The sequence below is a fragment of the Nerophis lumbriciformis genome, linkage group LG06, assembly GCF_033978685.3.
Source record: "Nerophis lumbriciformis linkage group LG06, RoL_Nlum_v2.1, whole genome shotgun sequence".
Taxonomy (NCBI): domain Eukaryota; kingdom Metazoa; phylum Chordata; class Actinopteri; order Syngnathiformes; family Syngnathidae; genus Nerophis; species Nerophis lumbriciformis.
This window is the reverse complement of record NC_084553.2, coordinates 13,817,939-13,829,567: the sequence shown is the minus strand read 5'-3', so window position 1 is coordinate 13,829,567 and position 11,629 is coordinate 13,817,939.

Below are 11,629 nucleotides of genomic sequence, written 5' to 3'. Positions count from 1 at the left end.
AAATCACAAGTGTCTCAAAGGGCTGCACAAGCCACAACGACATCCGTGGTACAGAGCCCACATAAGGGCAAGGAAAAACTCACAACCCAGTGGGACGTTGATGTGAATGACTATGAGAAACCTTGGAGAGGACCGCATATGTGAGTGACCCCCCCCCCCCCCCCCCCCCCCTCGCAAACCCCATATGTTTGGTGATTTAACCCCCATACCATACCATACCAACTTTATTTATAAAGCCCTTTAAAAACAACCACAGTTGAAGAACAAAGGGCTGTACACCACAAAGAAATACAGGCAAAGGACAGATTAAAAAAAATAACATTTAAAACAGGGGTAAAATACACATTGAAAAAGCAAATACCGTATTTTTCGGACTATAAGTCGCTCCGGAGTATAAGTCGCACCGGCCGAAAATGCATAATAAAGAAGGAAAAAAACATATATTAGTCGCACTGGAGTATAAGTCGCATTTTTGGGGGAAATTTATTTGATAAAACCCAACACCAAGAATAGACATTTGAAAGGCAATTTAAAATAAATAAAGAATAGTGAACAACAGGCTGAATAAGTGTACGTTATATGAGGCATAAATAACCAACTGAGAAGGTGCCTGGTATGTTAACGTAACATATTATGGTAAGAGTCATTCAAATAACTATAACATATAGAACATGCTATACATTTACCAAACAATCTGTCACTCCTAATCGCTAAATCCCATGAAATCTTATACGTCTAGTCTCTTACGTGAATGAGCTAAATAATATTATTTGATATTTTACGGTAGTGTGTTAATAATTTCACATATAAGTCGCTCCTGAGTATAAGTCGCACCCCCGGCCAAACTATGGAAAAAAAAACTGCGACTTATAGTCCGAAAAATACCGTACAAATTATTTTAAGAACAATTTGTTAGATAAAAGCAGTTGGTTGATATCAGCACTTCAGTCATCAACAATAATATCATCTGAGAAATGGACATTGAAACAGTGTAGGTCTGACTTGGTAGGATATGTACAGCGAGCAGTGAACATAGTGAGCTCAGAAAGCATAAGAACAAGTATATACATTTGATTATTTATAATCCGGGGAGGTGTGATGTGGAGGGGGGAGGGTGTTAGTCTAGGGTTGAAGTTGCCCGGAGGTGTTCTTTTAGTGCAGTTTTGAAGGAGAACAGAAATGCCCTTTCTTTTACACCTGTTGGGAGTGCATTCCATATTGATGTGGCATAGAAGGAGAATGAGTTAAGACCTTTGTTAGATCGGAATCTGGGTTTAACGTGGTTAGTGGAGCTCCCCCTGGTGTTGTGGTTATGGCGGTCATTTACGTTATGGAAGTAGTTTGACATGTACTTCGGTATCAGGGAGGTGTAGCGGATTTTATAGACTAGGCTCAGTGCAAGTTGTTTTACTCTGTCCTCCACCCTGAGCCAGCCCACTTTGGAGAAGTGGGTAGGAGTGAGGTGGGATCTGGGGTGGAGTTACAGTAATCCATCCGAGATGTGATAAAGGCATGGATTACTGTCTCAAACTGTTGCCTAGAATGAAGGTTTTTAACCTTGGCCAGCTGACGTAAATAAAAAAAAAAAAAGCTGTGTTTCACCACTGTGCCAATCCGACGCTCCAATTTAAAATCACTGTGGATACGAACCCTTGATGCTGAGTGTGAAGCAGAGAGGTAATGGGTTCCGTTTTTATAGTCTTTGATATGACTCGGCCGGGGTTTGAACTCACAACCTACCGATCTCAGGGTGGACACTCTAACCAGTAGGCCACTGAGCATGTCTGAGTAGTGTGGAGAATGCATATACAGTATGTTTAAGAGTTCTTTCTTTATTCATGGCCATGTTTTGCTCGGTAGTACTTTTCCTTTGTGTATTCTACCAGTTTCTCTTTGTCGGAATGTGAATACATCCCCCACTTCTTCCTTATCAGTGTTGCGAGAGGGAGAGGTGGGGGCTTTCTTTGTGTGCAAGAAGTTGGCTCTTCCGTTTGAATGTGAGATCAACTAGAGTAGCCGATATGAATGTTTTCGCCACTTGTGATTGGATACTCACTTGGGACTACCAAGTGAGTATCCAAACACAGGACGCATAAATGTCAGGGCCATCTAGAAGGCCTTACTGACAACAACTTGTGATCTGATTGGCTATCGCAACTGTCTATCAACTGTATGTGCCTGTTCACTTAGAGCGCACGGACGCCCCCATTGTTGATTCTGAAGGCCCCTGGCAGATTTGGTACAGCATGGCAACATAAGCTAGCTGAATTCTGATTGACAACAGCACTGGAAAGAACATAATATGACATGAAGAGAATATGAATAATTTTAGATATTTAGGGAAAGTAAATAAAAAAATTATTGTCTTATTAATTATGATCATGATTTCTGGTTATATTAGGCCAGCAGAGAAGGCCTTGCTGGCCCTGACAGAACACCACTGGGTTTGAATAAGTACAATAATGCACTTTTGATACTAACAGCAATGAAAAGGATATTTCTGTCAATGATCTTGGTTTCTTACAAAGAATGAAAACATGTTTTATAACTTTATGAGCTGATAAGTTCTACACGTCAAGTCCAAATGTCTCTCCCATGTCCTATTTTCTCCTTTATTCTGTTTCTTTTTTGTATTATCTCATAATTTTGACTTTTTATCTCATAATTTTGATGTTTTTAATCTCATAGCTATAACTTTTTAGCTCATAATTTTGATTTATTTCATAATTTTGACTTTCTTATCTCAGGATTGAGACTTTTCTCATAATTATGACTTTATTTCATAATTTTGACTTTTTTATCTCACGATTAATTATTACCTTTCCCCCTCATAATTATGAAATCAATATCATAATTATGGCTTTATATCTCATAATTTTGACTTTTCATCTCATAATTTCGATTGTTAAAATCTCATAAATATGACATTTTATCTCATTATTGCTTATCTCATAATTTCGACTTTATCTCATAATTAGAATTTTTTAATCTCATAGCCAAGACTTTTTATCTCATAATCAATACTTTTATCTCATAATTTTGATGTTTTTAATCTCATAGTTATAACTTTTTATCTCATAATTTTGATTTATTTCATAATTTTGACTTTATCTCACAATTGAGACTTTTTAATTTAATAATTATGACTTTATCTCATCATTATGACTTTTTATCTCATAATTATGACTTAAATTCGTAATTTCGATTTCTTTATTTTAAAATTATGACTTTTTATCTCATAATTATGACTTAAATTCGTAATTTCGATTTCTTTATTTTAAAATTATGACTTTTTATCTTATGTTTTTTAATCTAATTATTACTCTTTCTCCTCATTATGAAATCCATATCATAATTATTACTTTTTATGTCATAATTATGACTTTATTTCGTCATTTCGATTTCTTTATCTTAAAATTATGACTTTTTATCTCATGTTTTTTAATCAAATTACTTTTTCCTCTCGTAATTATGAAATCCATATCATAATTATGGCTTTATATCTCATAATTTTGACTTTTCACCTCATAATTTCGATTGTTTAAATCTCATAAATATGACCTTTCATCTCATTATTGCTTATCTCATAATTTCTACTTTCTTATCTCATAATTTCAATGTTTAAATCTCATAGCTAACACTTTTTATCAGAATCAGAATTGGAATCAGAATACCTTTATTAGTTTATTGTCATTGCATGGAAACAACGAAATTGAACAGCAATCCAGCTCAGTGCTTTTAAAACAAAATACTCTTAAGACAACTAACAATAATAAAATATTTAAAAACATAATAAAAAAATAAAAAAACATATTGTGCAGCAGATCTCTATCAGAGTTAAGCAGGTTAATAAAGTGGTGAGTGTTCAGGTAAGTGCAGTTTAGGGCAATAATTGCTCTCGGATAGAAACTGTTTTATCTCATAATTATGACTTATTTCATAATTTCGACTTTTTTATCTCATTATTTATATTTTTCACCTTATAATTATGACTTTTTATCTCATAATTTCGATTAATCTCATAACTGTGGCCTTTTATCTCATTATTGCTCATCTCATAATTTATACTTTTTTTTATTCTCATAACCATGACTTTTATCTCAAAATTAATGAGTTTCTTATCCCATCATTTTCTTTTTTTCTTTTTAAATCTTATATTCATGACTTATCTCATAATGTTGACTTTCGTACCTTATAATTTCAACTTTTTTATCTCAATTTATATTTTTCACCTCATAATTATGACTTTTTATCTCATAATTTCGATTAATCTCATAACTGTGGCCTTTTATCTAATTATTGCTTATCTCATAATTTATATATTTTTTAATCTCATAACTATGACTTTTATCTCAAAATAATGAGTTGCGTATCTCATAATTTCTTTTTTTTTAAATCTTATATCCATGACTTATCTCATAATGTTGACTTTCGTACCTTATCATTTCGACTTTTTTATCTCAATTTATATTTTTCACCTCATAATTATGACTTTTTATCTCATAATTTCGATGTGTTTTAATCTCATAACTGTGGCCTTTTATCTCATTATTGCTTATCTCATCATTTATTTAAAAAAAAAAACGTTCATCTCATAACTATGACTTTTATCTCAAAATAATGAGTTTCTTATTTCATAATTTCTTTTTTTAATCTTATATTCATGATTTATCTCATAATGTTGACTTTCTTACCTCATAATTATGACTTTTTATCTCATAATTTCGATGTGTTTTAATCTCATAACTGTGGCCTTTTATCTAATTATTGCTTATCTCTTAATTTGTTTTGTTTTTAATCTCATAACTATGACTTTTATCTCAAAATAATGAGTTTCTTATGGCATAATTTCTTTTTTTTAAATCTTATATTCATGACTTATCTCATAATGTTGACTTTCTTACCTTATAATTTCGATTTTGTATGTCATAATTTCGACTTTTTATCTCATAATTTCGACTCCATAATTATAAATTAAAATAGAACTTTTCTGCTACTTTTGTGCTGGTCTGTGCCGTAAACATTTTCGTTCGTGCCACTACAGTTTTCAAGTTATATTAAAATACATATTTTGACCAGTGACGTCATCCAGCCCCCCCCCCTACCATGTCAAAGTCCCACCAAACGTGTCCACGTCTCAGACCAATTTGAGGATCGATAGTAAACAATTATCTTCCATTATTTCCATGATTCCACCGCTCTTGCACATCTTCATAATTTCTTTAAAATATACATAATTCCTTTTACTTTTTTTTTTAAAATAAATGACATTACATCTGACAATAAACTAGTTTATTTCCTGTTATTGCCTGCTTTGCATATTTGTCTGCTAATTCCTTTTCCATCGCTCCTGCAGGCTTGTGTTAGCTCACGTGCGTCCTCTGCTGGACACTGGTGAGTACTGCTGGCTCACTTTAGACCGCTTCCCTGCAGTATATTGTTTATTTTTTCATAATTATGACTTTTTTGTCTTATAGTTATGTCTTTTTATCTCATAATTTTGACTTTCTGTCTTATAATTTCGATTATTTTTTTTATCTCATGATCATAACTTTTTATTTCATAGTTTCGATTTTTTTTTTTTATCTTATCATTTCAACTTTTTCAAATTCTGACTTTTTAGTTCACAATTATCCAATCCAATCCACTTTATTTATACAGCACATTTGAACAACAAAATGTTTCCAAAGTGCTGCTCAACAATATTAAAAACAATATTCAAATAGTATCCTTAGCTCCACCAATGACTGAATAAAAACAAATACATATAAAACCAATATAAAAAAACAATATAAAATAAATATGACTAAAAACGATATTAAAGGGTAAAACCAATTAAAACAGTAAATAGAAATCAACATTTTTAAAACACAGAGGACAACAGAGGACATTGACTTATTATCACATAATTATAGCTTTCTTATTTTAAAATGTCGACTTTTTATTTAATAATTATGACTTTTTAGCTTCTTATCTCATAATTTTGCCTTTTTTCCCCTCTTAATTATGACATTTTACCTCATAAATATGACTTTCTTAACTCATAATTCCGATTTTTCATCTCATATATAATTACGACTTTTTATTTCACAATTTCGACCATCTTATATAATGATTTAGACCTATTTTTACCTCATAATTTCAACTTTTTACAAAAAAAGAGACTTTCTATCTCACAATAACGACTTTCTTTTCTCACCATTTCATCTTTTGTATCTGATAATTTCACATTTGTATCTCATAATTTTGACTTTCTGTTTTATAATTTCGATTTTTTTTTTAATCTCATAATCATGACTTTTCATTTCATCATTACGATTTTTTTTTTTTTATCTTATAATTTCAACTTTTTATCTCAAAATTCTGACTTTTTATTTCACAGTTATGACTTATTATCACATAATTATGGCTTTCTTATCTCAAAATTTCGACTTTATATTTAATAATTATAACTTTTTAGCTTGGAAATTCAACTTGCTTATCTCATCATTTTGCCTTTTTTTCCTCTTAATTAGGACATTTTACCTCATTAATATGACTTTCTTAACTCATATCTCCGACTTTTCATCTCATATATAATGATGAATTTTTTATTTCACAATTTCGACCATCTTATATAATGATTTAGACCTTTTTTATCTCATAATTTCAACTTTTTACTGAAAAAAGAAGACTTTCTATCTCACAATAACGACTTTCTTTTCTCACTATTTCATCTTTTTATCTGATAATTTCACATTTGTATCTCATAATTTTGACTTTCTGTCTTATAGTTTCGATTTTTATCTCAGAATCATGACTTTATTTCATAATTTCGATTTTTTTTTTAATCTAAAAATGTCAACTTTTTATCTCGAAATTCTGACTTTTTATTTCACATTATGACTTATTATCACATAATTAAGGCTTTCTTATCTCAAAATTTCGACTTTGTATTTAATAATTATGACTTTTTAGCTTGGAAATTTGACTCTTATCTCATAATTTTGCCTTTTTTCCCTCTTATGACATTTTACCTCATAAATATGACTTTCTTACCTCATAATTCCGACTTTCCATCTCATATATGATTATGACTTTTTATTTCACAATTTCGACCTTCTTATATAATGATTTAGACCTTTTTTTACCTCATAATTTAAACTTTTTACAAAAAAAAAGACTTTCTGTCTCACAATAACGACTTTCTTATCTCACAATTTCATCTTTTTTATCTCATAATTTTCCATTTGTATCTCATAATTTTGACTATCTGTCTTATTATTTCGACTTTTTATGAAATAAGCATGACTTTTTATTTCATAATTTTGATTTTTTATTTTTTTTATTTTTTTTTTGTATCTAAAAATGTCAACTTTTTATTTCAAAATTCTGACTTTTTATTTCACAATTATGACCTATCACATAATTATGGCTTTCTTATCTCAAAAATTCGATTTTGTATTGAATAATTATGACTTTTTAGCTTGGAAATTCGACTTCCTTATCTTATAATTTTGCCTCTTTTTCCTCTTAATTATGACATTTTACCTCATAAGTATGACTTTCTTAACTCATAATTCTGAATTGTGATTTTTTATTTCACAATTTTTAAAAATTTTTTTAAATACATTTTTATGGATTTTATTGTGAAAAACCTCAATAACTATTCTTAAAAATAATATTTACACATGTTAAGTAAGCATGATATCAAAAGAGTAACATACTATTTTCTATTCATATTTGAAGGCTATGATTCGGTAGTGACACATTTGGGGGAAGACAAACATTCCCAAATATTTTGAAAATACGAGTTTATAGAAATGGGTTCTTCAGATACTGTAAAATAAATATAGGGACAAAGTTTTGAGAACGCAACTTACAAAATGTAAAAATATTTCCAACCTCACTTTGAACCATTTGGTAGAATAGCCCATATAGCTGTCTTTAAATACTGCCCAAAATATATGCCATTGACAATCCAACACAATGTTTGAACTAGGGTTGTACAGTATCCGGTACTAGTATAGTACCGCGATACTAATGAATCATATTCTGTACTATACCGCCTCTAAAAAGTACCGGTATCCCACCCCCCACCCGCCCCTCCGTCGTCGTCACGTCGTGTCTTTGCTGGTTTTACGAGCAGAGGAGCATGTTTGGCAGCGCACATCACGGAGTACTTACAAGCAGACACAGTGTGTAAACAGAAAAGTGAGATTGGATGCATTTTGGATTAAAAACTAAAGATAAAGGTGAAGTTAAAACACTGAAACTCCCTCAGGAAGAGATGCTTTAAGACAGGGGTCACCAACGCGGTGCCCATGGGCACCAGGTAGCCTGTAAGGACCAGATGAGTCGCCCGCTGGCCTGTTCTAAAAATAGCTCAAATAGCAGCACTTACCAGTGAGCTGCCTCTATTTTTTAAATTGTATTTATTTACTAGCAAGCTGGTCTCGCTTTGCTCGACATTTTTAATTCTAAGAGAGACAAAACTCAAATAGAATTTGAAAATCCAAGAAAATATTTTAAAGACTAGATCTTCTCTTGTTTAAATCAATTCATTTATTTTTTTACTTTGCTTCTTATAACTTTCAGAAAGACAATTTTAGAGAAAAAAATACAACCTTAAAAATGATTTTAGGATTTTTTAAACACATATACCTTTTTACCTTTTAAATTCCTTCCTCTTCTTTACTGACAATTTAAATCAATGTTCAAGTAAATTTATTTTTTTTATTGTAAAGAATAATAAATACATTTTAATTTAATTCTTCATTTTAGCTTCTGTTTTTTCGACAAAGAATATTTGTGAAATATTTCTTCAAACTCATTATGATTAAAATTCAAAAAAAATATTCTGGCAAATCTAGAAAATCTGTGGAACCAAATGTAAATCTTATTTCAAAGTCTTTTGAATTTCTTTTAAAATTTTTGTTCTGGAAAATCTAGAAGAAATAATGATTGGTTTTTGTTAGAAATAAAGCTTGGTCTAATTTGTTATATATTCTAACAAAGTGCAGATTGGATTTTAACCTATTTAAAACATGTCATCAAAATTCTAAAATTAATCTTAATCAGGAAAAATTACTAATAATGTTCCATAAATTCTTTTTTTAATTTTTTCAAAAAGATTCGAATTAGTTAGTTTTTCTCTTCTTTTTTTCGGTTGAATTTTGAATTTTAAAGAGTGGAAATTGAAGATAAACTATGTTTCAAAATTTAATTTTCCTTTTTTTTTCTGTTTTCTCCTCTTTTAAACCGTTCAATTAAGTTTTTTTTTCATCATTTATTCTCTACAAAAAAACTTCCGTAAAAGGAAAAAAAAATGTACGATGGAATGACAGAATGTGAATCAGCCTTTTCTGACATGAACTTCATCAAGAACAAACACAGAACACGCCTCACTGATGCACATCTGCAGAGTTGCAGTGTCAAATAAGTTACACAGCAGAGTACAACACACTAGTTAACAGCATGCAATGCCAGGCTTCCCACTCACTGACAAAGAAACAGATAACAGATGTGGTGTCCAGTTCAAAGTGTGACATGATTTATTTAAAAATTTGAGAGTTGACTTTTGTATTTTACATGAGTTATTATTTGTATGAACATGGTGCAAAGTAATTCATAATTTGTTAAAAAATGTTAGTGGCTAGCTAGTTAAAATGGGATATTGTAATTTCACCAGACTGTCTTAGAAGTGATCATTTGAAAATGTTCAATTTGAAAAATGTGCACTGAGAGAAAATATAAAAATAAAGTGTTGTATATTGATATTTATCTGTTTCTATCAGTGACGTGCGGTGAGGTTGATGGCTGGTGAGGCACTGACTTCATCACAGTCAGATTTACAAACATATGAACCCTAAAGAGTATCTTATTCACCATTTGATTGGCAGCAGTTAACGGGTTATGTTTAAAAGCTCATACCAGCATTCTTCCCTGCTTGGCACTCAGCATCAAGGGTTGGAATTGGGGGTTAAATCACCAAAAATTATTCCCAGGCGCGGCGCCACTGCTGCCCACTGCTCCCCTCACCTCCCAGGGGGTGAACAAGGGGATGGGTCAAATGCAGACGACAAATTTCATTACACCTAGTGTGTGTGTGACAATCATTGGTACTTTAACTTAACTTTAACTTTACACATACAAACTGTAGCACACAAAAAAGCACATGTAATAAAAAAAACGTTATTATGGTCTTACCTTTACTTAGAAATTAAGTCCATGCGCCGCAACTAAAGCCCTCACTTAAACTTTCCACGTGCAAGATTGAATCTATTTAAAAAAGTGTAACCGAGGGTTTATAAATGTCGCCTATACTGTATGAAACTACAAAATAACAAACACGGAGGCTCCAATTTACACGAGGACCACTTTATTTACCTTCTTTCAAAAACCTCCGCAACGTGACATCACTTCCGCTCTTAGCGCCTTCAAAATAAGAGCTCAAGGCATATACTGTATAACAGCACATAACAGGAACTTAACATCACAAAGAGGAAAGCCCATGAAAATAGGTTACAAAAGTTATTTAATAAGAAGCCAAAAAGTGCAAAAACAATAATGTTCGTGTTGGAGGAGTTGTGAATTAGATACACCTGCAGTCTGCAGGTGTACCTAATGTTGTGGCCCTGCAGTCATTCACAACTCCTCCAACACCAACATTATTGTTTTTGCACTTTTTGGCTTCCTATGAAATAATTTTTTAAATAGATTCAATCTTGCACGTGGAAAGTTTAAGTGTGGGCTTTAGTTGATATAACAATTCTACGGCGGGGGTGCAGGAGGCGGGGTTACTGGAGCCTCAGCCAGTGCGTCTTTTGCAGCCGTTTAATGATCGCTCAGCACAATAAATACGTTACACACATACAGTTGTTGACAAAATACACTGTACATTATATACCTCAGCTAACTAAACTATGGAAATGTATAATATAGTTCATATAGCAATACAGTCTCACTGCACAGCAGGCCAGCAGTTAGCCGAGTCCGCAATCCATGTTGAGGCACTGAGTGACGTGCCTCAACTGGCTGCTGATCACCGCACCGTCTCTTCTCAGTATTTGAACGGCAAATGTGAAAATTCAGCGATTTTGAATAAAAATAATCTAAAACTGGTGAAGTTAAATGGAAAATAACTTTATAGTATAGTCACTGGATACATGTAAGAATTTAATTATTTTTTTTTTCTTTTTACATTTTTTTTCTTTCCATGATGGCAGGTGAGGCTCCGCCTGGTTTCTATATATATTTATTGTGAGAAATCATTAAAATGATCAGTGTTTCCACAAAGATACATATCATTAATTATTAATAATAACATAGAGTTAAAGGTAAATTGAGCAAATTGGCTATTTCTGGCAATTTATTTAAGTGTTTATCAAACTGGTAGCCCTTTGCATTAATCAGTACCCAAGAAGTAGCTCTTGCTGGTGACCCCTGCTTAAAGTCCATCCACAAAAAACATGTTCCCCTCCAATTTATATGAGTTTTGTAACAAAAAATAAAGTTAACATATACTTGCATGAAATGACCAAAGAAAATACATTTTTAATCACATTATATATAAATATGAACTTATATTTATACACTGTATGTAATTATTTATTCTAACCAAGTATGAAATGATACAACATATATACAA